Source organism: Ischnura elegans, chromosome 6, assembly GCF_921293095.1.
Source record: "Ischnura elegans chromosome 6, ioIscEleg1.1, whole genome shotgun sequence".
Classification (NCBI taxonomy): domain Eukaryota; kingdom Metazoa; phylum Arthropoda; class Insecta; order Odonata; family Coenagrionidae; genus Ischnura; species Ischnura elegans.
In genome coordinates, this window is record NC_060251.1 from 119,647,209 (window position 1) to 119,674,817 (window position 27,609).

A 27,609-nucleotide genomic window follows, 5' to 3' on the forward strand; every position below is an offset into this window, starting at 1 on the left:
GAATTTTGAGTTACAGAACAATATCTTGTATGATGTTGGGCACGATATGGTGGAAGTTCTTAATATTATTAAAATAAGACATTGCCATATTCCACACTTGATAATGACGAAACGCGTTTTGTAATAATAAAACTCAGTGAAAATATTGCAGTGTCTTATTTCTATAATATTACAGAACAATATTTAGCGATATAACCTTTCCATGAATACAACTGACGAGGAACCCTTTTCACACTTCATTTCACATAGCCATCATCATATTCATAAACAGTCCACGATGCTAAATTTGCGATGAATCTTTCTCTGCTTTCCGATGGGGTTAGGCTGTCCATTCGTGTCTCCTTGTGTGATCCCAAGGCAATCATCGCTCCATCCCCCTTTGCCATTTTAGGGATGAAGAGGGAAAGTGGAGGGAGCCGTGGTGATGGATCGTTCTTCAGGGACAGAGTGTCTATTTAGGGTCAAGGGCATTTGAGAACAGAGCGGGAATTGGGAACCTGACTTGGTCGGAAGCCCGAGAATCGCATTAATTCACCAGGAAAACGTGTAATCCACCTGAACCCGAAAATTGTTTTCACTCGGATATCGATTCGATCATCCAGCCAGTAGGGTAGTTTCCTTCTTCAAAGAAAACGAAAGGCATTGATTGCGATTCGTTACCCACCATTAGTGTATTTATAATATACAAATTATTTGCTTTTAGAAATACCGGTTTAGGCGAATGGCAATGGTCAATTTTAACCTCATTTGAAAAAGGCCAGATTGGCGCCCATGCGATGCCACTCCACGTGACGTCATAGGGACCTAGTTTCTATACGAGTGGATAGGAGTTTTACATCGTCTGAGATTACTAATGCATGCATGAGGCACAGAGCTCAGGGGAACATATCTTAATAATCACATATTAAAACTGGCTAAGGTCGGAAAGTTTTCTTCGTTTGATAAGGTATTAATAATCCTTATTTAAGCCAAGCGCTACCAGCTAGCATGGTACTCTGCTATCTGCTAGCATATTGCGTCGTAGCAGCGCTCAAAGCTTTGCCTCAAGGTCACCTCACTTGCGGCAGCGGGAACCAGAACGACGTCATACGGAGTTTTCCCAGCATTCATACTTAGCCGTCGCATTTTCGCGCGCTTGAAAATTTTCACTTTTCATTTAATCGCGAAAAATAGATATCGTCATTTAAAAATCTAAAAACGTGAAATACGTACTCCAGGAGTAATAATCATTCGATTTAGGCAATAAAAAATAATAGGAAACCACCTTATTGACACATACACAATTCACTCTCTCTCTCTCTCTATTTTCATGTCTACTTCATCACTCATTTGATCACTCCAATGCATGGGCGCACCCAGCGAGGGGCAAGAGGGGGCAGCTGACCCCCCCCCCTAGAAGCAAAAATCGCGAATGTTTTTAAGGAAAATAATAACTTTCATGAAAATAATTTAAAAGAATAATAAAGAGCTGTTACAGTTTCCTCAAAATATTGGTTTCATTTACCTTTCCGATGCTCAAATCTTACCGTTAACTTTGCCCACCCCCCTAGTTTTTATCCTGGGTACGCCCTTGCTGCAGTGCGTTTTCATCATCATCGCTCTTTGCCATATCACATTTCGAGCGCTTTTGCGGATAACGAGGCGAGAGAAGAATGAAGGGAGCGGTGGGCAATGATGATTCGCCGCTCATCACTTCACTGCTTTCATTTCTTCGGCGTTGGCTCACCCACTACAACTACATGCAATATAAGCTTATATTTTTAGTCTACATATTTACTGTTCGCTACACAGCGTCGTGTTATCTTTTAGATTTTGAAATTCAAAAGTTAAGAGGCTGAAAACATGGAAAATAACGAGTTTCTTCGTCTCCAAATGTGCGTTCACCTTCCAGTGGATTCGGAACGGGCATTGCACCTAAAGAAATAAATGTTTGTTTCTCTCGTAAATGGAAGAATGCTTTCGGTAATTATTGATACAGTATATGTAATAGAACAATGTAAGTATTATCTTATGAGAGAACATTTTCAGATTTTTAAGAACTTACCGTAAAAATAAATCCTTAGAACACATATTACGCGGATTTATTCTGAAAAATGAGGCATCAAAAATTTCGTTTTCGCGGAAAATGGCCGCGTCGAATATTTCCGGGTGTAGCTTTCTTTTTCTTTTTAATTTTCGCAACACACTTCAAATTTTATTTTTTTATTTGAGGAAAAAAATCGTGTAGGATACCAATGATCCCTAAAGTCTTTAAGTTCAATGGTCAACTGAAGACCTAGTTGGCGTGAAATGGTCCTTATTTCATGTTAATTGCCTTTGGAAAAAGATTCCCCGTAACCAGGAGGTTAACATGGAGGAGAAGTACCTATGCTTTCGTGGCCACTACTCTTTCCCGGCTCATCATTTTCCGTGGCAATTTTACAGTGTTAATGGGGAGAAATTCATTTATAAATGCGTGCATTCCTGCTTTCTCAATTGCAAGTCTTGCCTGTGTCAATGTAAGGTGTCAATTGTGATGGGTTGTCAAAAACCAGGAATGTTGCGTGCCACTATGTAAGATTCCTACCATACCAACCTATCGGAACCAACCTTCGCATCGAGTCTCTAAGCGGGTGAATGGTTTTAGGCGTGGTTCTAACAGTCCATTCACGATAGAAGGGCCTTCCAGACAGCCACAACCAGCTAATAACCTCTCTTAAATTCTTCTTTAAGATACTTATTGAAGTAAATATTTTTTTATTTTTGAAACAAAAAGTAACAAGAATGCGACGAGTTCTGAAGACCTGTGAAAGAGGCGAAGCAGTGGTTCACATTAAGACCTGAAGTCACAATTCATTGAATGGCTTCGAAAGATGGAAAGTAGAGTCAGAAAATTATTTCGAATAGGGTGGTTTCCTATTATTTTTTTATTGCCTAAATCGAAAGATTATTACTTCTGGAGTACGCATTTCACGCTTTTAGATTTTCAAATGACGATATCTATTTTTCGCGACTAAACGAAAAGTGAAAAATTTTCTAGCGCGCGAAAACGCGACGGCTAAGTATGAATGCTGAGAAAACCCCGTGTGACGTCGTTCTGGTTCCCGCTGCCGCAAGTGAGGTGACCTTGGGGCGACGCTTTGAGCGCTGATACGACGCAGGCTGCTAGCAGGTAGCAGAGTACCCTGCTAGCTGGTAGCGCTTGGCTTAAATAAGGATTATTAATACCTTATCAAACGAAGAAAACTTTCTGACCATAGGCAGTTTTAAAAGGTGATTTTTAAGATATGTTTCCCTGAGCTCTGTGCATCATGCATGGATTGGTAATCTCAGACGATGTAAAACTCCTATCTACTCGTATAGAAACTAGGTCCCTATGACGTCACGTGGAGTGGCATCGCATGGCGCCAATCTGGCTTTTTTCAAATGCGGCTAAAATTGACCATTGCCATTCGCCTAAACCGGTATTTCTAAAAGCAAATAATTTGTATATTATAAATACACTAATGGTGGGTAAGGAATCGCAATCAATGCCTTTCGTTTTCTTTGATTAAGGAAACTACCCGATTCAAGCATTTCCATATAAGTTTAAATGACAAAACAGAAAATATTGCCGCTTACTTTTCACAAGTTGGTGACGTCATCAGCGTGTCATTTAATTCAATCGTCAGAGAAAGAAACGTTTTATTGTGGAGAGAATTTGCAGTGACAACATCAATGGACCTTGTGCTGCCCATGCACCAGAAGACCGGGAAGTAACTAAGAAGAGGTTTCCCGCCTGGCATGATTTCTTGACGTCATCAACTTATGTGCGAAAGGTTTAAGACGGTTGCATTCTCGTCGCGAAGAGCGAGAAAAGTTTGCGACGGATCGATAAACTGAAATAATACCGGTTTCTGTTGTTTACAATCTACCATAGCAAGTCCTTCAGAGGACTGCAGTCTTATTTTTACGGGTTACCCTTCGAATGCCTGCGTCCTCCCCTCTGGCCTCGGCTGCATTGAGTGAAGGAATTCTCTCTCTCTCTCTCTTCGTTCGTCTCCTCTCATTGGCCGAGAGGGAGAGTGGGGCACCTCTTCTATCTCTCTCTCTTCGAACGGCCGATAGTCGTGCAGTGCCCCCCTCCCCCTCCTCCGCCCCCCCCCTGAAATGCTTTGATCGTCTCGTCGCCCGGGAAACGGCGGACGAAATGCCGCTCGCTCGCAGAAATGTTGGTCGCGCTTTAAATGCGCGCCACCTGTGACCAAAGAGTCGCTTTAAACGGTCCACGACCACGCGACGTCATTTCTCCACCCTTGGGCCGACTCATGACCTCCCAAACCGCAGGTCATGTCACGCCCATTCCGTCGTTTTGAAACCCTCTTCGTGGCAAATCCTCATCATTGATTTCGCAGCTCATTATAATATTTACAAGATCAATTTTTCCGACTTTAGATATCAAATGCACTGTAGTGAAAACTCAGTTTATTGAGCGAGTATTGTACCGTTTAAGATAGGTTTGCATGGAGCATTTGCGAATCATTCCGGCCGCCATGGATTCCGCCCTCTTCAGATACAAAAGAGAATAGGAAGAGTCCCAAGTGCCAACCAGCCTTCGCGGATCAATCGCGGTCAAAAACAGGCCTCGGAATTTCCTTTGATGAATTTGAAGTGCTTGCCAAAAAAAATCACATTTCCTCGAACTGATGAGGGAAGCTGTCGAAATGAAGAATATTCCTTAGAATTTCCTTGAGGATAAATATTATTGAGAGTTCGAAAAAGAAAACTTTTCTGTTCCACGGAACGCTTTGTTGATGCAGGACTAATAAAACATTTGAAGCTGTTTTCTCATGAGTTGATTTTCCTACGTCGCAACTAAACTTATTTTGTTAAAAACTTATTTGTGACGTACCAACATGATGTTGATGATGATGCATGCTGTTAATGATGGTGTCAACATGCTGTTAAAATGATGATTAATCTTAAGTGAGCAGCGAAATATGTTATCATGAAGAAGTATTGATAGTAACTGTTTTATTCCACGTAATCTAATCGCCAAACTATCTATACTGCGTCGTAAGCTTCCAAGAAGATATAATTCATCTAGCACATTGGACATCGAAGAAATTAAATAGATACTTGTTTCTTAAGACCGACTCGTTGGTCTCAATAAATTATCATGTGAAAATAGCAAAGTTATTGATCGTTCTATACATGCGATTATGGATTTCCACCAAGTTATGCCCGCTACTATTAATTAGTTGTTGCTTATTCAAGAAAAGTCTTTTATATTTCTTATATGCGGAATTACGAAGATATTAATGCTGCTCTTTCATATTAATTAGTAAATTTCACGTAGTCACACCGGAAACAGCGAAAAATGATATCAATTAAAAGTCTGGTCCTTTTGTGTCAAATAAATATGTATGAATTAATATTTTTATTAAGCTCGCGTAAATTAATTCTGGAAAAATGTTGAGATCAAAGTTTGCATAAAGGCAATGCTCTACGTGTCCATATTATTTCTGCACCCCAAGGGGCACTTCCTTTTCCCTTGGTTTCTCTCCTTCCGAATCGACCTCTCAAAATGTGGGCACGATTACGGATTCTCGCCGAGATCGGACGAATTCCGAAGAAATGAGTGCTTGTGGAACCTTCGAAGGAAAGCTCTGGATGCAGCAATGTATTTCTTGTGTCCTCTGCCGAGGGGACTTTTTTTGGAAGACTGCGTCCCGTGAAGTAAGTGCGATATTTGTCGCCGCTTTGGACACGGGGATCGGGTTGGTGTGGTGACTATAGCGTTGGCATCACACCCCTTGGGCCTGGGTTCGATTCCCGGCGGTGGCAGAGAACTTGCCGAGACCGATCGATCGCCGCTTGAGTGTTGTGTGGAGGCCATTTCAAGTCAAGTCCGTTAAGAGCAGGCTAATACCGACACCGGTTTTCTCTCTGCCCTACACTCCCAAATGGTGTAGATGACCTTTAGCTATCGCTTCTCCTCCTCCTAATGCAATGAAAAACCAACATTTGGACGCTTTTTTATCTGTTTGAAAAAATGTCCGCTACGCATCAATGAGAGCAATTCATTAGTTCTCAGTTTTTGCAATAGAGTTCCTAACAGTCGCGAGAAATGGCATTCAGAAGATAATAGATCTCTCATTATCACGGATGTAAATTTCGGTTCACAGCCCTAATTACTCGCTCACTTGCCCGTGAATTTCAGATCGCTCTTCCGCCAGCGACGCTTGTGTCGGCTTTAGAAAGGTCCATTGAAATGCGCGGCGGGTGACAACTCGCCATCTAGTGGCCGAGAGTGGAAAATCCTCCTCTATTGTAATATTCGTGCCCACTAATATGCTTTTCAGATGTATTGGGAGGCTTTCCAAAAATTCTGAGGGCGACGGAGGAGATTGTCTGTTGATAGGCGACTTTCTCTGAGAGCCAATTAGTAGGATATGCAGTATGTATGGCACGATCGACCCATTTCACGGAAGGAGTACGTCCATGATTGTCGGGCCGACCTCACAGATGCGCATTGGACAAAAGGGCTAACGACTATCAAAACTTGGTGAAAAATTGTCATGTGAATGAAATATACTGGGTGTGTATGTTATGTGATGAGAGCATATTCATTTATAGACATATAATGGAAATATCGCTACAAATCTCTAATAGTCTCCATAGTTCGCTCCTTCTGTATAATCTCACTTCTGCAGGTGATTTTTCCACGATCCGTACGCACCCTGGCAGTGAACAGTCGAAAAATCCATCAGAGAATTCTTGCAAGCCACTTTGACATTATCCAGGATTCGTGGTTACCGAATAACTTGCTAAAAATTTTATCGTATTGATTCCCCAGCCTCCTTACATTCGTGATCTTGCCCCAGCTGACTTATATGCTCTGGAGGGTGTTTCAGTTGCTCTCCTCCAAGGAGTATACTTAAAAGCAGAAAACTAGAGTTTAATAGCCATATCTTCAATTGTAGACAATAGTGTGAGTACCAGGTAATGACCAAAGGTGGAGTTCAATAAGGAGTGAGGAACGAACTATGGTTCTTGCACGGAGAGAGTGGAACATAAGTTTTCAACAATATCTCCTGAAAATCTACGTATTCTTAGGCTCAACTTCGTGGAAGTTCATTTCAATAATTAAAACGAACAAACTTTCTATTAATCCACCAATTTATTTTCGTGGTACGACTAGTTTCGACGCAGCGGCGTCATCCTCAGGTACAAAGGTTACAAGCAATAGTAACTCCTTCCACCTACCTTCTTCCTCCCCCGCGAAAATCCACATGATATGTAAGGATATTTAATTGCTTGTAACCTTTGTACCTGAGGATGACGCCGCTGCGGATAAATTGGTGGATTAATACAAGGTTTGTTCGTTTTAATTATTGAATATCTTCTAAACTTATTTAGCGCTTATTTTTGAAAAAAGCAACGTGTGGTGGTGAAGGGGAGGTGGGGTTTGATGTTTTTGCGGAAATCTCATTTTTGCAAAAAATTATCCTCATCTCTCAGATCTTCGCTTGCTTTCTTAAATGAATTTCTTCTCATTGCGTAAACAGTATTTAATCCGTTTCTCGAACTCGACTTCCTCTCCATTGTATGCCACATAACTTCTCGTACACATTTAGGTACCAATTGATGAAATTGTATCCAATTGTGAAAGTGTATTTTTCTCTTGTGTCCGTTTTCCTCCGTGAGAGTAGTCGCCCGAGGCTATGGAGGCGGACCCCACGCCAAACATCGCGCCTCGCGTGCCCGCAAGTCCGAGGCTGGCGGTATCTTGTCCTCCCCCCCTCCCCCCAACGTATTCTCCCTATCACGTTCTGTGCCGTATCCGGGTTGCTCTTCGGAATTCTTTGACCACTATTAAATCTGCAGAAAAGTCAATCCTCATCACATTTATTTATCGGAAATGGTAACATTTCCCTCGAAATAGTTACGTCCCGGTTCCTCTAATGGTTGCTTTTAAGCATTTGCTCTTTTTATAAATAAAGATTTGAAGGTCTCAATGTGATTATTTTCTTTATGGAGGATTAATTGTTATTTTGTGATTTTATTTATAGCTTTACAATCGGTTTAAATATGACAATGTTGTAGGTGCTGAAGTTTGTTTTTTCTTCTGAAATGATCGGATGTTATTGGCAAAAGCCACGTTGGGTTTGCTGTGAAAAATAATCTGTTGAAAGAACCTGTGTTTTAATTAAGCGGTGGGAAAAATGCACTAAAATCCCTGCTTCACTAATTAGGCCGCTGGAGACTCCCAAGGCTACGTGCTTGACTTGAATTGGTTGAACTATTACAAATAGATATATACATTTCAGAGCAACACGGCAAACATCATCATAGAAGCACACCCGTTGCGTTGGCTAGACCAGTTAGAAACGACAACTTAAGAGGGTTATTTTGCCGAATGGATAAGTACAGGATTACGTTCTTCCCCCGAACTATCGAGGACATGAATAGATGCTAGAGGTGGGACTCACTGTCAGTAATCAGTGCTACCTTTCCTTGCTGTCGTAGTGACATCCCAAAGTGAGCGTATACAGTCTTCCTCTTCACGGTGAGACTTTCCGTATACATATCCAGCCCCTCGTTACTATGAAGGATAAAAAATTTCAAAGACTTGTAGAGCCAGCATTTGAAGCATAACACATTGGCTATCGAAAGTATAGATTGAAAGACATTTGATTCCACTAATCATGTAACGTATTTTTGTCAGGTCCTAGCTCGCAGCAATGGCATTAGTGTTCACACGTTAGTTTTTGTGTATAAATCAGCGTCTTATTTTGCCGAACGTCCATTCTCCCCGTATCACCCTTGGTGCCTCCCACCCTAGTGGGTGCCGGAGATGGAGGGGAGAGAGTTTATTTAACTGTTTATGCTCAAATATGTTATCGCAATGAAGAAAAAAATATACGTGCGTGGAAAAAATTAATTACATTAATTTCAGAAGAAAATGAGGCTGCAAAAGATACGATAGTCTAAAATCACGTTCCGAAATTGGAAATTTAAAGCATTATCAGGCTGTGGCTACTCTCAGATTTGTGACGCATTCCGAAATGTATGTAGAAATGGTTGTAATATCGTTCTCGAGCCGCCTTTTTCGTATTAGTCGACCCCAAAACCCATATTATGACATGAATCACTCCATAGTAACACTCCGCCATTATTTTTTTTCGGAATTACCGAAGTTTTGGAATTGGGCCGTTTTAAAGTGGTTATATGGCTTCGTGCTGGCGTTTTAAACATATTCTACTAAATAATATTCATAGTATCCACGATGTCTTGTTGAAGAGTGGAATCCAATTGATGGTTTGAGGCGTAACTTTGTGAAAGCGATTCATTATGAAGAATGAATAGGAAGAAACTTAGTGTTTCTACCTTTTCATTCCTCGTATTAGTCGATAATAACATAGTTAGAACGCGTGCAAAGGAGAGCTGCTAGGTATGTGAAAGGTCGTTACGATAGTCTTGTTAGTGACGATAGTCTTGTTAGTGTAACTGGCCTCTTAGATAAACTCGGATAGGAATCTCTGTGGGACCGTTGATTGAAAAATAGACTAAACCTTTTGGATAAATTCAAAAGCAGTGTCTTTTCTGACGAAGTTAACCATATCTTACGGACGCCAACATACTACGGAAGATCAGATCATATAAATAAAATAAGAGAGATAGATTGCAGAACAGACAGATTCAGAATGTCATTTTTTCCACGATCGATAAGAGATTATAACGGCAGCGATAGAACTCATAAATAGATTATATGGCTTGTGGTGTAGCCAACTAACCTATGTAAAACTTAATGCATGTTTCTTAATTTCATTATTATTTTTAACAGCATATAGTAGTATAATTTGTTAGTATGCGTGACGTTTTTGTATTGTGTGGTGTGCATGTTGGAGTCCAATTGCATGCTGCATGCTGGTGATTGATCACCCCCTGCCAAACACCCTAGAGGTGGCTCGCAGGGTATTATGTAGACGTAGATTCTTCGTGTGGAATCCAGATAAAAATCATCACCATCTTGTATTTGGGTCTTAGGACCCAAAAGTTGGCTTGGCGACTAGCAAATTCGGATTCAGCTGTATCCAATAACTCTTGAAACATTTGCTGTTAAAACGCATGAAAAAATGCCAATGAAATATAGCAGATTTTTCCAGTTTTGCGAGTGGACTGGTGTGCTCTACGTATGTTCGATGGAGCGCATTTGATGCTTCGACCCCGTTGCGATTCCAGAAAAGCGCGGACCGCATTCTTTGCTCCGCTCCCGCCTTAGATGAGATCGGTGCACGAGTGGATATTTTCCCTCGAAAGGGAAGCCGTCTGCTCGTTTCTCCCGCGAACGCAGCAAAAGAGATAGGCGCAGTGGAGGGATGGCAGACCAGCCCCTCGGCAGCGCTGCGAGAAAGAGGAGTTATTGCTTCATGAGCAGTCGGGTGAAAGTATTCGCAATTAGTAATGGGAGTGCCTTACCTTTCATAACGATTAGCAGCATTCCTCTGCACCCAGCGTGGCTGCTGCCGCTTATTGGTAATTAAGTGGAGCGGAGCACAGAGTGGAATCTCCCTTTTTAAGGGTTTTAAGGCAGATAGCAGACGCAGATCAACTGTTTGCATCTGGTTATGACTTTGGGAAAGTGAAATGAGGAATCCCTCCGTTTGGATGGATTCCAAACATCTCTCAATGTCGATTGTGGTGGAGTTTGAATAATATACAGCGCCCTCTCTTCTTTTACGATCCGTAGCCAACTTCTCCAGCTGGAGAAGACCCCTGACAGAGGAAATATTCACTAAAATTGTCTTAATCGGGCATTTTCTAAGCAAGGTCCTCGCCATTCGACTCCCCAAGTATGTGTATAACAGATTTCCTGGATCCATAAAATTTATCTTCAGAGGGAATACATTTTAATTAAAACAATGTGAACTATTAAACAGTGAAATTTACTATAGTGTGGATGAGTTATTTGTATACAACATTTAATTAGTTCATATGTTCTATGTTCTATCAACGAATGTTCATACATCGTGTAATTTTTTTGTGTACTTATGTTTTGTTTGTTTGTTTTGGGAGCGTCCTGTACTGACGAAATCCATGGAATTTGAGCAATAGAATAATAGAGATAATTTTTGTTGAGCAATAGAATAATAGAGTTTATTTAATATTGTTGTTATTCGCGACTAAATATCGACGGCCCTTATGATGATAAGTTGATGACGTCATGAACTCATGCGGAGTGTGTCCCTTCTCTGCCACTCCTCGCACTCAGTGCAAGGGCCACGTTCACACTCAGCACACGTCAAAGTCAAAAGACGTTGCCGAACATCTTCCATGTGGAAAACCCTGTTCTATGTTTACATTTCCCTTATCGCACTGAATCCTGTCTTTTCTATACCACAATTTCCAAAAGCCCATTTCATTTATACATCTGCATAATACCCTACAAGCAAGCGAGGGTCTTTGGCAGGGAGTGTGTATTCATCAACATGCAATATCCTTCGTGGGCAGTTCATGTACACGTACATATATTGAGGGAATAAGAAAAAGATTATTGTAACAGGTACTCTTTTGTGAGATTCCACAAGGCATGTATACGTGCACCACAAGGCAGCAAGCAAGATGAATCAAATAAGCATATACAATTAAAAAAAATGGTGAGTGATTGTGCAGAGAGAGGGGTGAGACTGTTTCTAGATTTTGAGTCAGTTACGAGGAAGGAAGACAGTTTTCAATATTTATTACCAAGTGTAAATTTTCATCGTAGCACAACCTCTAACGTGCGCAAAGACACTTTAATTGCCGAATATATTTTGTCAGTTGAATATTAGAATTACTCTGAAATTTTCTTTTTTTTTTACTAACATGTACTTAAATCCATGTACTGAGTGAAAAGAAATTGATCACGTTTGATTGAAAAAAAAATTATATCTAAATATATAGGTATTATCAAAATGATCCAAATGAGGTTAATATTCACGTGCTAAAATGTGGTAACTTTAAAATAAGGGGAACCCCGTGCCCCAACGGCCCTAAGGACTGAGGACCTCAAATTGAGTATTTAGGGGCAGAAACAGTACGGGATATGGTCCGTCGTAATGCGATCCACCCCCCTGGACGCCCGCGCCGCTGAGGTATGGCCCGCACCACTTGCTGAAGACTTCACCACCTTCCCGCACTTGGCAAAGTCTTTGCTCCTGATGGCAATATCTAGCCGCTGAATTAATGTGCTTAGGCTAGAAAGGATTTCATTGGCATGACGAAATTTCCAATCAATATTGGACAATTAATTTTCACTCAGTCCATGAATTTAAGTAAATATTAATAAAAAATAAAAGAAATTTTCAGTTTATTTCTAATCTTCCACTGACAGACCATATTTGGCAATTAAAGTGTCTTTACGCACGTAAGGGGTTATGCTACGATGAAAATTTACTCTTAGTAATAAATTTTGGAAACTGTCTTCTTTCCTCGTGAGTGACTCGAAATCTAGAAATAGTCTCACCCTTTTCCTGCAGCAGCTTTCTAATACTAATGATTGGAGAAGGAATTAAAATATTTTATGGTAAAAGATTTACCTGGCGAGGATTTTTACTTTTATGTTTTGAGTCCAGTTTTTGCCTCGGATTATGAGGTTTTTGTCTTATTGTTAGCGAAGAACAAGGCCGATTCTTAATACCTTGTTTTGATAACACAATAGCGATACATCCTAATGCAATTTCATCGCCTCCGTTAAGGATCAAGGAGTGCCTCATCGGGTGTAATATAAATTTTCATGAGTGCGACTGTGGCTGTTTCTTTTCAACCTCGAAAATTGTTGTGATGACTTACGAAAATGGACATCTATAAAATTCTAAATTCCTAAGTAAGTAATTTTTGTTTATAATATTTCACCTCACAATTCGTTTACCATGAAAATAATGGATATTTAAATTTTACAAAGTGAATCAAAGGCGTGTGGATGTCAATAGAAATGTCACTTTTCAAAACAGATACCAATTGCTATTTTTTGCGTTCAATAAGCGTTTAATGTGTGTTTATGTAGTTATAATGTTAAGTCGTGGGGATCCGGAAGCTTAAGGTGAAAAATTTATTAGAAAATTATGCATGTTTCCATTTTATGCGTTAGGGTAGCCGGGTATACACGCAAGGGTTTAATTCTGTTGTCTATCTTCCATTTATTATACTACGCCTCTGTCAATGTTGCGGCGCCAATCAAACGATATTTATACATTAGCGGCTTCGAATAGCAAAAGATGTATTTTTCTCATCATCTGACGAAATCCACCTCTCGCCACCAGCTAGCTATCTCTGACCCGTTCACATGTCTCGTATTATTTTTGTGCTTTATCGTCTCCCCGACATTTTTTTGACTCTGCAGTGTAATTAACGTTGGTTCTTTTTGTTTTCCTCTCTGCAGGTGAGTTACCACCGGCCGATCCCATCACCACACGCGCAGGGCGTGGCCTCGTTTCATTTCCCGCCAATCAGCTCATCGCCTTCGGACGAATTTGCGGTTAGTAGTGGACCCGCTTCTCCCCAATTCCCTTACAGTTTCTTGTTTTTTGGTGAACTCCGCAAGAATGTTTTCGGAGGGCCGGCGCTCTTCTATTCATTCATTCCGGAGGATTTCTCTTTTTGTCGGTGTATATTGAGCAGGATGATATCTCTGGTTTTCCTCTGGGGTGCAATTTCTTTGGATGCTAACGAAATTACCACCCAAAGTGAGACTCAAAAATTATTTCAACGTATGCAACGAAATAAATGGTAATCTTGAGAGATATTCGTATTCGACGAAATTATCACCCGGTTAGGAGCCCGAAAAACATCCCAGATATCCATAGAGATACATAGATAGAGACCTGATAGGTAGGAAAACTTAGAGACCTTCCAGAGTATCCATCAAGATTTCCATTCAACAATTAAAAAGAACAAACTTTGTATTAATCCACCAATTTATTTTCGTGGTACAACTAGTTTCGACGCGGTGGCGTCATCCTCAGGTACCTTCCAACCCTTCCACCTACCTCCTTCCTCCCACCCTGAAACCACGTGATATATAAGGATTTTTCATTGCTTGTAACCTTTGTACCTGAGGATGACGCCGCTGCGTCGAAACTAGTTGTACCACGAAAATAAACTGGTGGATAAGTACATAGTTTGTTCTTTTTAATTGTTCAAATGAATTTCCACAAAACTGAGCCAGATACTATAGAGATTATTAAGATTTCCATTCTTTGGGAAATCATAGAACTCTTCCTAGGTGACTCCTAGATATCCACTGAGATTTCCATCCCGAGGATAACTTTAGAAATATTTTACTCGTTGGTTTCCAACGAAATTGACTCGGCCCTGGACCACCGTGCAACAGTTTGCGGCTGGACGATTTTTCTAGCAGAAAGGTTCGCTGTCTGGGCTGGAATAAGAAACGAAGAATTACGAGTATTCTTACTGTGGCGTGCCTTGGTAACAGGTAGCTCTCGTTACCAGTCTATCTTTCGCGAATGTACTGTTGGCGAATTTTTTGCGATTCTTACATTATCATTGATATCTTACGGAGGCGTAATATGTTTTGATCCTCCGGATCATTACTCCCAAAATGGGGAACCCACCCCCAAAGTAACCAAAGACCGCCATTGTTCCATTCCACTTGGCATCAGCCGATATCCGCTTCGGAATCTTCTCATGGAGGACTGGATTCATCGAATACAACGGTGCAAGCGTACGTCAGAGACCACAACTGCCTCTATCGCTGCTAAATCGCCTCCTCCATCCTGCCAGCCTCTTACAGATCATAGGTGCACATCCGGATGGAAGTAGAACATCATCGTCAACGGCCATCAATTCGAAGATTTCTTTGGTGCAGTTATCCTATTAGATAATTTTTAACTCTCTTAAAATTCCTCTGCTATTCATCACCTGATCGATGAAATCCCAATCGTGGTCTACCTCTGCCGTCTTTCCCTTCCACCTGTACTTCAGCGTTTATCTTCAGCGCACCATTATGTCTCATTGTGTGGCTGGTGAAGTTGTCTCGTCCTTTCCTAGCATTTTTTTAGAGACCTCTACCCTACTCTCATTAAAACTTCTAAATTACCCGCAGATTTTATCCATGAGATCATCCTCATTCTTTTGTAGCACATTTCGAAAGCTTCCAACCGTGATGTAGAAAATTTTCTCGGGTGTTCCACCGGTTGATGTTGTCCATGTCTCCCGAAGTTTCGAGCAGCGCCTTGCTGATCATCCTCAGGGGATCTTCCGTATGCCGTCCTTCGAAATTTGTCCAGTATATACGTTACACCTGACCACAGTGGGGTGTAAAAATACTGGACAAATTTCGAAGGACGGCATACGGAAGATCCCCTGAGGATGATCAGCAAGGCGCTGCTCGAAACTTCGGGAGACATGGACAACATCAACCGGTGGAACACCCGAGAAAATTTTCTTCAACTGATACGTCGGGAAAACCTAAGATCATACATACTCCAACCTTGATATTTCCGTTGCCGTCATCATTCTCACCTCACTACCATAGAGAGACAAACTCCAAATGTATGTCCTAATAAATTTCTCCATTACTTAAACACTTGCATTCCCTCTTCTAGTAGATTCTTCTTTAACGAATTCCATCTTCGCTTCTTCTGACTATACCTCATCTACATAATGCCCTGCGAGCGATCTCTATCGTGTTTGGCAGGGGGTGACCAACCGCCTGCATGCTGGCGGATCCCCATATCCTTCTTGCTTCTTCCATCCGTGGTTACCCAAGAAGTAGAAATCCTTCTCCATCTCCTCAAATTAATGGTTTCCTGCTATCAGGTTTGAATTCATCTGCCCCACCCCTTTTGTCATAAAAATCAGTGACTTTCGGGGAAGCGCCCACATTTAATGTCCACCATGACGTCCCAACCCATGCAGTCATGCAGTTTTCCACTTGTCGGGTGGCACCGTGTCCACCTCTATCCTCCACATCAGTTTCTCCAGCCATTCTCCTGACTTATTGAGGTCGGAGGTGACCCGGACGCAGTGTAATACGAGAAGTGGAATACCATCATTCACTGCGCGGAAATCTAAGAATTCTTGCATAAATATTTTACAAAAGATATTCCACTGTGTGAGGTAAATTTGCAATAAATCTCTAAATGCACTTCCACCCTCGCCTGTTCCTATTGGTATGCTGTCATCTCTTCAGCTCGGTGGAATGCGTGGGTATTATCATATCCATCAAACCTTTTTGCCGACCTCCCTTTCATTGATCACCATTGAATTCCTTCTACTCCAGTTTTTACCTTACTCCCTGAAGAATAGTGTACGTGTTTATAGGTTGACCATCTGCGTCTGGGTGAATTTGCTGTTATTACTGACGAACATTTTTAAAGAATGCCCTCTTTGTTTGGTCTAATCTTCTGACTATATCTCATCTACATACAAAATACCCTGCAAGCCACCTGCGATCCTTGTTCGAGATCTCAAGGCAGAGAAAGAGTGGGATTAGGTGTGATATCTAACGTGAAAATTGTAAAAAAAAGTGTACAATAGCTGTTGATAAATTTTTGGAAACGGAAGTTCTCCCATACACTCCATTATAATGCAGTGTTTTGGAAAGTGCTGACTACATTAGATGCCTTGGATTTCGGTAAATTATTCTTTAATACTCTCCGGAATATTAATGGACCCTCGTGGGAAAACATTTGGAAATTAAGTGGTCAAGATTAGCGGAAATAGAATTTTCTGAAAAGGCCAGGTGGGAAGAGTTCAGTCGGAGAAAGAGAATTTTTTCAACTTTCCCTAATTTGGGACTTCATTTTTTAATGCACCTATACTTTATCATAATTGAGTGGCGAGTTAGAAATATTTACGCTGACAATTATTAGCCACTGTTTTAAAATAGTTGTTGAGCATGGAAAGAATCTTTATATTATTAATTAATTAAACTAATTTAAGTCAATAAAATTGACGGTTGACAAGTGTCGCCACAAAATTGATACACAATAGCAAATGTACCATTTATAATATTCCGCTGGTATTTTTTAAAATTAATTGCGAAGTCAATGTCATGTGTTCTCTTTCAAGGGAATAAACTTTCTTAATCTGGCCAGGAAGATTTTCTATTGAAATAAAAATGCTAAAACTTAGAATTTGATGAACCTTAACGTAATTGCGGAAGTGCTCACATTGACCCTCAGCTAAAATATAAAAATAATATCATTTATTGAAATATCTATGGTCATGTGTTATGAAATCAATTAGTGAACGAGGTTACTTTAAAAATAAAAACATTACGCTTGTGTAATCTATTTTCAAGTTTACTATTGCTTGGAATGAATATCTATTTCTCAACATCTTAAAAAATACAGAAGTTCATTCCATGAAGCAGTCCTCCGGAATATGGAATACACTCGTAGATTTAGTCACTGCGAGAATCTAAAAGCAAAAATCAGTATTGCGTATTGAAACCTCGCAGTCTAAAGCATGATTTGGCAATGAAAACCAGTATATTGCCACCCTAAGCACTTACGTCGTGACAAACACTGTTTTATCCAGTGATGCTTAATGAAACGTCTGGCAAAAACACTAATTCATGATTGGTAAATGACTCACCCGAACTGCATGGTAGAATTGAAAGAATGAAAAGAGTACATTTTGAAATTACATGGAAAAAATCCTTTAAACAGATACTGGGCGTGTTTTTTTAAACAGCTTTATTCGAGTCATTTGACCGGAGGCGACTGCTTAAGGCTTTCGTAAACCAGTTCATTTTCTCCAAATGTTGCCAATTGCAGCAGTATGTTTGAGAATTTTATTGACAAATGAGCCTGCATAAATTCAATAAAAGTGTTTTTTTGTTGTTTGAGCTACAATCTTTACTGTGAGAATTATCTAGAAACTTCAAACAGAAAACTGATTCGATTTGATGAGGAACGGAGACTTAGTAGCAGTGGACCCGACAGACCACTCTCTTGGTAGTTTTCTATTGGTCCTCCGTCGCGGCTGAGGAGACCTTCATCGGTTCTTCCTTCTTCGAGTGCACTTCAAAGACACACTGCACTCTCGAATCCTCCACTTCGACCTTAGACGATCAGATGCGTGACCACTGCGATATCGCTTCCAGTTTCCCTTTTAACTCCCGAAATAAATCAATCAATCGAGTGATTGGTATTTTCTTTTACGCGCCCTTGGCTATCGTTTATTTTGCACCATCATTCTTTGGAGCATGTCGAGACACCGTTAATGTGTCTTTGAGCGTGACCATGGTAATAATGTATCAAGCGGTACATATCGCAGCGGCTTTCTTTGAAGAGTGACGTCAAGTGGAATCCTGTGCATTTATCAGGGTTGCTAAGGAGCTGTAACAAAACGGGAAAAGTCGGGGAATTTTATCAAGACTGTCATGAAAACCGCGTGACTTATTCGTTATATAATTGGTTGTTTATAATTGTTTTTTATATTTACGTATTCATGTAAGAGGGAGCAAATTCATCATTTATGCTTTTATTTTTATGTAAAATACCTCATAGGTGCCTAAGTTTCTGTTATATACATGCGGAGGAAAAAAGTGTCCTACATGAAATTGTCTCGTTCCCACTGAAACGTAATTTTGGCATTAAAAAAATTAATTTATTTGTATAATATCCGGGAAAAGATTGCCAATAACCAGGAAAACCAAGAAAAGTAAGGGAATTTTGAAATTTAGAATTTGTAGCAACAAAGGTTTATTCTGGTAATAATTAGCGATCACTAACTATTTAGAGTCGAAGTGAGTGGCTCTGCTTGCGATTATTGAACCGTCTTCTTTTGGTTAGCTGATGCTAATTGTAGTAATTGCTAATTGCAGCTGATGCTAATTGTAGCAATTGCTAATTGCAGCTGATGCTAATTGTAGCAATTGCTAATTGCAGCTGATGCTAATTGTAGCAATTGCTAATTGCAGCTGATGCTAATTGTAGCTAGTAAACCCTACCAAAGCTTAGCTAGCATTGGTGCGAGAAACTAAGTATGAAATAATTTTCTTCTAAATTTCTCGACATCATCTTTTTCTAGACTCGATCACCAATTTATAACCGATTCTAATATACTTTGAAAAATGATGGAGCAATATTTTTCCGTTTCTCATTTGAAAAAAAGTCTGAAACTAATAATACCATTATTAGACAACAGTAATGTACTTGAAGATGGCCAAAAAAAACATGTGCGGTCGAATAAACCTGTGGAAGTAATAAAGCTTATATTCCATTACGTTTATATGAAATATCAAGAGATATTTTTGCAAATTGAAATTTGCATTAAATACAGACATTTTTTTCGCGATATGGTTTCGAGTTATTTAGTTCGAGGTGAATTTGGATCCTTACAGAAATTTGAATCAGAATCGGTGAACGTAAGGGATAAGCATTTGCTGATAAGGTTTGTGGAAACATTTGTCGAAATTATATTTGGCGTTCTTCATGTTAGTGAGTTGGTTCGCCATCATGAGCTACAATCCGACTCTTACATTATGGGTATAGAGGAAAATAAATGTTACTGGCATTGCACAATGACATACATACAAGCGGTGTGAGCTTTACTGGATGCATTCATCGCTCTTAACAACATATTTGTTGTGCGCTGACAAGGTTGCGTCGATAAATAAAATGTCTTCACGGTCAGTGAATAAAACAAATGCACCCATGGCGAAATTTGTCCCACTGCAAAGAGCATACTGCGGAGAAGAACATGACCGTCAAGCTAATAAAATAATGAAATGAGGAAGAGTAAGTGAATTATCCTTGTGAGTGCAGCTATTAATTTTGAGAGTTTTGCAACGATTGCGGTCCCAAAGAAAGAAAGGCAAGAAAGGATATCATTCGAGGGATTTCAGTCATCATAAAAATTGTAAAAAGTGTAAATGCGTCACTTATGTCAATGTTGCAGGGGTTGATATTGGAATATTGAATTTCGTTCTATGAAGGAAGAGCTCTTTCGGTTTCAACTCAAATTTTTCGTGGACTATGTTCTCTTTCTTTTTATATTAATGCAATATCGGTTTTTTTTCTTCCCTTTCGTTTAAGTTTTTTTTTCGGCGTCGACGGAAGAGAAAGTCCCCCAAATTTCGCGTTTGTTACCCAACGGACTGGCCGGGAAACTTTTTATCATCCGACGAGAAACGTTAACGCCAAAATATCCTCGCTTTTATAGTGCCATATAAAGGTAATTGCCGTTTGTGGTCGTCATTAAAAGCCTTTAGTGTCCGCATTGTAATTTGAAATGTGCGTTCGTGCTTTTACTTCGCAATGCGAATGTGCGTTCAATCTAAGCTCTCCGTCTTTGCTCTCCATCATTTCTTACATCTTCAAAGTGGCGTTATTATTCTCTTTGATGCCGGCTCAGCAGAAGTGACCGAGTAATGGAAAACAAATACAATACCGAGCTCATCTACTTTCTAACTCGCAAGCCGCGTTAGAAGGCGTTTAGATCAGTGGGCATTAGGACACCAGTCGCAAACAAAAAAGTAAAGGAAATGCGCACGTTGCAACTTTCTTTGAGTCCCACGTAGTGTGCATCCCGCCTTCCTTCATTGGTCGGGGGGAAATAATATTCCAGCAGTTACCCGTACGGCAAACTGTCTCTCTAATTTTGTCGTTTCTAGAATGCCAAAATGCTCCGAAACCGTAACAACTTTCGCAATCTGACACCACAAAGGTGAAACGATAAATGAATTCAGCTCATATATCTTATTTCATTCATTGTTTGAATAGTACCTAGAAACCCGAATCGTAACTAATATGTTGCAAGTTGATGTTCTGCGTGTCGCTCTGCAAGATAATCTCTTCTTAAAAGCTCAAGCAATCATAGCCCAGCGCGAAGCGTGCGAGTCCTTGGGGGCTCCTTGTCTAATTCTCTGTTTAAAATCTTTGTAACGCTTTCTGTCTTCCCTTACCAGTTTTTGATTGATCGCGCAGCTTTCCTTTGTGGTTTATTAAGTTCACGGATCGAATCTTTCTGCGACGGCAGTATAAAGATAATTCAATTTTCATCATTTGTGATAAACACTCATTTTATTTTTGTCATTGCTCATGTTTCATCCTTCGCGCATTAAAGCAAGTTGGCGTGAGTTTTAATTTCAATGGTGCTGTTATCAATTACTGCTTATTTTACAAGTTTCGTAATTTACATGTTAAAGCGCTCTTTATTTTTATTAATATGTGTTTTCACTTATCTTGCGTTACGTTTTTTTCTTACAACTCTCAAGTAATGAAGCATTTTTGGCTATCCTTATTCCTATGGCTTATTCCTTAAAGTGAATGCATGTATTAACATAGCTGCATGTATTAAATCTGATTAAGGATTTACGTATAAAATCACCGAGTCATATAATTTTAGGGCACTTTCGTATTAATCTCATTGGTCGGAGGATTGAAGGTTTTTGTGTATTATTTGTCTCTCTGATGATGAAATACAAATGTATTACAGTGATGCTTTTCTAAAAGAATCTTCAAAAACCTTATTGTCATACAACCAATGGGTTATGAAATAACTTTCATGCCTGTATGAAAACGTTTAAACTCATTGAGAACGAGTACTATGAATTTCACAGCCTGTTAAAAGTATATTAAAACATGTGAAGTGAGACCACAGCTCTCTATATATTTATTGATAAAATTGAATTAAACATTGGATTCAACCTTGTGATATTCCATTTAATGTGAAAATAGGGTTGTGGTACCTTTGAACTTGTGTTCACCCCAAATTATACTCTCCCCCAACCCGTGTTTCAGAGCTGACGTTATTTTTGCCGTATTTGTCTTGGTGAGATTTCTGCTTGAGGTGTACACCAATATTTTGTATTGGAAATGAAGGAAAGGTAGGAGGAAGGAAGGGTGCAAATTAGGGGGTGCAAATTAAAGTTAGGTTTAAGTTGTGGTGGTTAATGTGGATGTGGATGTCAAGGATTTTTGAAACGACAGAGGTTCAAATCGAATACCTACATCAGGAAATTAAAAATTTTGATTACTTGTTATCTTGATTTTATTATCAATAAAAGCTTCGAAATGTTCCCCTTCCTGACTTCTATATTGATGTATTGTTTAAAACTACTCTTTGAGCTGTAGGCCTGCATGTGAAAACTTCGTTCACCAACGTTTCGAACTTTTGTGGTTCTTTCTCAGTTCTCTTAATAAAGTATTACGAAAAGGAAGTTGATAAAGAGTGATATTAAAAAGTTAAAATTTGCATGAATATGATAAGCATTATTATTTTTTAAACATTTTGAGCATTTACATCCATATTCTGTAATTTTACTATCATTGGGTTGTTTGTTTTTTTCTCTATATTATCATGTTAAATACTCTTAATTTTGCTTTTTTAAAACAAAATCATGTTTCACGTTTAGTTGTTTTATTTTGCTTTCATACCTTCATCGCAAGAGTAATACAAAATAATTTAAAATGCTGGGTTGCTCCATAGCGGCCAACTCCTTTTCCTGTCTGTGAAAATGTGAAAATCAAAGCCACTGCCGCAGTCACTATTTATATTGTGCTTTGCAAAGTTGTCCCATCATTATCGGAGAATAAATGCCTCGAAATGTTCCCCTGTCCGAAAAATCAAAAATGTTGTCTTTCTCATGTTCTCTCCGCGTTGGTATCCACGTTTCACCGCATTCATTCACTATTCTTTCAAAGTGTCACACCTTCGCTCTCTTGGGTCACTTGTATCTTTGAATTCTTGTTACTTTAGTGAATCCCTACGGTCTGATAGTCGCTTTTCCACTTTTCAACTAGTTACTTTATAAATCTCGCACCAGAAATCGTATTCCCTGAGATATTTTAGCGCGTGAGCCGAAGTATTCGAGCGTTGAAGTCTCCCATCGTGAACAGTGATTGGAAGACTTTAACGATAGAATTTGAATGTAAGATAAGTATTTGCGCCTGAATTACTTTTTATGGTGAATTTAGGAAAGACTGTGAAGAAATTGAAGGAATAGAATAAAAAATAAAATAGAACGATTCCGTAGAAGAGAAATTGCGATTGGGTGGTTAACATAAAAAAAAACACTGGGAATTTGAGATTGTGATGGAGGGAATATTGTTTTGAGGGCGAAATGATCTCAATTGGTAGATGATTGTATTTCTGTTGTTTAAGCTTCTTTTCTCATTTTCGAAGAGGTTAATTAAAATTACTGGTAATTTTCCACAGATCCTTTGATTGCAGGACCGGTTTCAATATATTTTATATTATCTTGCCAATATAAAAAAGATGCAAAATTGTAGTGAAAATGTCATGAAATAAAAGTATCTGTAGAAAATTGCCAATAAATCTTAATCAATGAATGTGTTAGAATCCCACGAACCTAAGCTCTTTACATTAAAAAGACTAAATATGTTGTGAACGGAAACAATATGTTGTTGGATCACTTTTTCTGCACTTTTCACGCAAGAAGCCCCGTCATCCCCTGTCCACGTCCGAACTCCCTGCATCTGATCTGAAACACGCGGGCACTTTGAGGATTGATCATGGTACAGAATAAGACTTCGTGCTTTCCCTACGCGAAAATAAAATGAAGTCTTCCTATGGGAAGAAAGTCTTCCGCTGGGTCAGCTTCTCCATTTTCACCAACGTTTTGGCGAACGACTTGTTGAAACTTTTTCGGGAACGGGGAACCCGACCCGGTCGAAATACCGATAAGTTTTTTTTCTCATGTTTCACATCGCGCCCAGTTTTCCAAAGCGAAATTAGCACCGCCGTAAAATGATAGCTCTTTTGAAGGGGACTCTGTGATGAAAATAAATCTATTGCTTTGCATAAAAAATAAAATTCAGATTATGAATCAGCTATGAAGCAATTCATGTGGATTTTTGGACGCATGACTCATCGTAGGCATGGAATATAGCAAAGCGGCAGCCGTGGGCGTACCCTTCTGATTATCGCTCGTACGGACGAAAGCACGAATAAGGAAGAGAAGAGATTAATAGAATGGAAGTGTATCGAAGCGTTCTTAGGGAGGCAAGATCAATAGCAAATTGGCGGCCACACCCTGGATACGATGGAATTGATTGAGGTCGTATTGGGAGGGAAATAAGGAAGGCCACAAAAGGTATGCATAGGTTTGTGCGAATGGAATCGGCCATTCAATATAAGAGGAGTCCTCAATCAGAGTGTGAATTTCAGAAGACGCATCGCATCACTCTTTATCGGTCATATTAAGCCTTTTTCGTGACGTAATGTAACGTACGCTGTCGTCATGAAGTTTGCAGGGCTTTTAAGGTTAACTTATGTCAATATATATCTGTTACTTATTTTTTTCTACGAATTCGGAAGATCCGGGTTCGAATTCCAATCATGGTTTTCGCTTTTTCCTCATTTTAAGTCCACTTGCGGGTAGTTCCGTAAAGGCAGGCACGCCACTGGGTGGTCCACGGTTAATTCTTTGAATGGTTTTTGAAGTGGCCTGAGAATAACGATTATAATCTAACAAACCAGGGCGAAAGTAGGCCTGGGCGATTTATCAAAGCATAGTGAAGTGGAACTATATTTCATTACGGGAATCCGATATTGAGTTTTGAACGTAGGCGATAAGTGATTGTTCGATTTATCAAGCACGATATTTTAATCTGCCCAAACTTAAAACACCTCGAGGTAAATATCACGATGTATCATCAATTATCATCCGTAAATATGGGGCCCCGATAAGAAATCTCTTCTGACAAAATATCACGACTTTTCCTCCAATGAAAATCGAATCCGCTTTTTTTATCGGGTTCGTTTTTACCAGAGGAAGATTTTTTTATCGGGTCGGAATTATTATTGAGTCCTACTTTTTTATGCGTCAGATTTTTTTAACGGTCCGTTATTTTTCGTCCCGAATACATTTATCGTTATGGACAGTAATCTATCTAAAGAAGTATCGTCAGCCGATGATGAACTTTCAATATCATGTACAAGCAAGCCAGAAAGGCGCCTAAAAAGGTGTAAGGACACAATCCGTCGACACATAAAAAGAAAATGCTCGAACAAAATTACGATTGGCATTAATTAAAGTCATTTATTGTTCGGGGCACAAACGAATTCGTATCCGTTTTATCTGTTCGACAAAATATCTCTCGTAATTTATCGCTTCTATCGGACCTGGAAATATAGTGTGGCTCTAATATTATGTTCTCCGTGACGCTCTTAAAGATATCCATTCTCAATTGTTCAAACAATCTAAGCCAAGTGCACCGCCTCCGAGTCTCCAGCGGCTCCCAGCCTAATTCCCTTAACATCTGGGTAACACTGTCTGTACTCCCGTAGCAGTTTTTGACGAACCGTGCAGTCTTCCTTTGTATTTTATTCAGTTCACGGATTAAGTCTTTCTGCACTGGATCCCATATACTCGCTGCATATTCAAGGTGCGGTCGGACGAGTGCGAAATAGCACCTCTCCTTTACTTTCTCATTCGAAAATCTTCCTACTCTACGCTTGACGAATCCTAATTTCTTCAGGCCTATGCCGCAAAAATTCCTCATACGTTTTCCCCGCGAGAGGTTCGAAGTTATCTTAACTCCTGAGTACCGCTCAGGCCTAGAGGAAGGACAATCGGAAGAGCGCAGAGCTGCAGGGTGTATTTGAGTGCAATGAGTGTACATCTCTCAGCTAGCGCTGTGCGTTGGCTGTGTGGACCGTGGGAAATGGCGACCCCTTCAAATGAGGGGGGGGAGGGGGAAGCGGGGGAGAGGGCGTAAGTTGAGCCGCGGAGTGTCCATCTGGCGACCCTGAATATTCTCTCGAATGTCGAGAAATATTCGCTGCTTCGGAAATCGAATATCGGACAGCGCCAACGGCGGTGGAATCTCCACTACGAAGGATAAAAAACAAAGCACAAGCGTCAATTGAATTGATTACCGACCCAAAGCTCGAAATCATATAATTTTGTATCTACATGCTCTCAATTCTTCTGCGTCTCAATTGAGTGGTTCATTCCGCTATCGCCACTTTGCAACCTGCGCATCGACTGATTGGTACCACTGGAGATATTATTCGGTTATAAATATTTAAAAAATAGCTAAGTTATTAAGATTGGAAGGGAAGATAACTTTTTAATTCGAGGTGAATTTTCTCCGGTGTATCGTCGCTCTCGGGATGCATGCATTTTCTAACCCCTGTTTCTCTGATTTTGCGATGATTTAGTTATTCTGTCGACCCTTAATCGCACCACCTTCGCTGCGCGCGCTTCACCGCATGGACCATCTCCTTAGGGTCCCTCGCATCATACCGGCAGCAAACCCCAAAGAGGGATAAGAGTAGCCTGTTTCTTTCCTGACTCAATCGCATGACTTCGCGAGCATTCTTTTCACAACTCCTCTTCAGGGAGGATGTAGTTCTCGCATTGAAATTGCGCAGTTTTCCTCTAGATGTCACCCAGAGCAGATGTGCGTCCCCTTGGGGCTGTGCCGTGATCCGTGGCACGCGCGGATCGTCGTCAGGCTCCGACGAACGATTCCCATTCGAGTCGGGAGGAAACCCCATCCGGATTTGCGAAAGAGAGAGAGGGGGGGGGAGGGGAACTGTGGGAAATGTGTGGGGTGGGGAAGGGGTGGAAACTGGACCTCTGAGGGGAGGGGGAGGCAAGGGACATCTTTCCACAGTCCCACACCCTCAAATACGAACGGAATAAATATAAGAGAGAGGCACTGTCCAAAACGCATATCTTAAAATTATTACTTTCCTGGATCATGATGGACTTCAATGAATGCTAGAGTGTAATGAGGGAGTGTTGAGAATAGCTACAAAAAAGAGGACTCTTGATGGACAGCTTGAGAGGGGAATTGATCCACTTCTTTTGCCTTTACAACTATGAAGCTTTTGTTAAAGCTTCAGATTATAAATTTATATATGTTCTATGTAAAGGCCATATCGGCTGTTTTTGAATAATTAAATAAATGAATTAATAACTAAGATAATGATGAACTCAATGGCATGAAAATACATATCAGTATTGTAAAACCTATTAGCTCCCGCATAAATGGAGGATATTGACATGATACCGACTGTTTTATTGCTACAAAACCGTGAATGTTATGCATCCGTATGGTGATAGAAAATACTTTAAAGTTCCGTTTCCGAGGGCAAAGGAAAAGCAATTGCGCGGTATTTGGGATATTGGTTTTCAAACCTGTGGGAGTTAACTATGCTGCGGACAGGCCGTAAAATGAGTCATGTTGCCAATGTGACATTTAGTGCATCCATTCCCCAAAAAATTAAAATCGGTGGAAATATCCATCTACTCCGTACACGAAGGTATTTGGCTTTTTTTAATATGGAAAAGGTCTAAGCTATTTGAATAGCCGATGAGTTTCTTATGAATGAGATGATGTTTTTTTATACCATGGTTAATCCGCAAAACCAGCCAAATTGCTACCTTAGCTGTAAACTTATGAGTTTGTTCCTCTTCAAGGAGGAGTAGACGGGAGGTGGACAGGTAAGTGACATATTCCCACATTCCCACCCGTACGAGTATAAAAGGAGGGAGATACTTTGCATCTTACTCATCAACATTCATTAATCTTAAGATTGAATTGACGCTGCTTTCCACTCAAACCTCCTTAAATTAATCTTTTAGCACCTTCTTCTGGCTTGCATCTGTCATCACCTGCTCCATCTCCTTCACCCGAGGCCTTCCCCTTACCGGAC

At 40.1% G+C, this 27,609-nt stretch overlaps 1 protein-coding gene across 3 annotated transcripts in view; it reads left to right on the forward strand.

The window, feature by feature from the left end:
* The window catches only part of LOC124161596 (mucin-19), a 254,653-nt gene that overhangs the window by 119,866 nt on the left and 107,178 nt on the right, over positions 1-27,609 (forward strand). The window contains exon 3 of one of the 3 annotated variants that reach the window (XM_046537980.1): positions 13,385-13,480. The exons of the other annotated variants lie outside the window; for them this stretch is intronic. The gene's annotated coding sequence lies outside the window, so the exon portion shown is untranslated. The remainder of the gene's footprint in view (positions 1-13,384; positions 13,481-27,609) is intronic. 3 annotated transcript variants of the gene reach the window in all.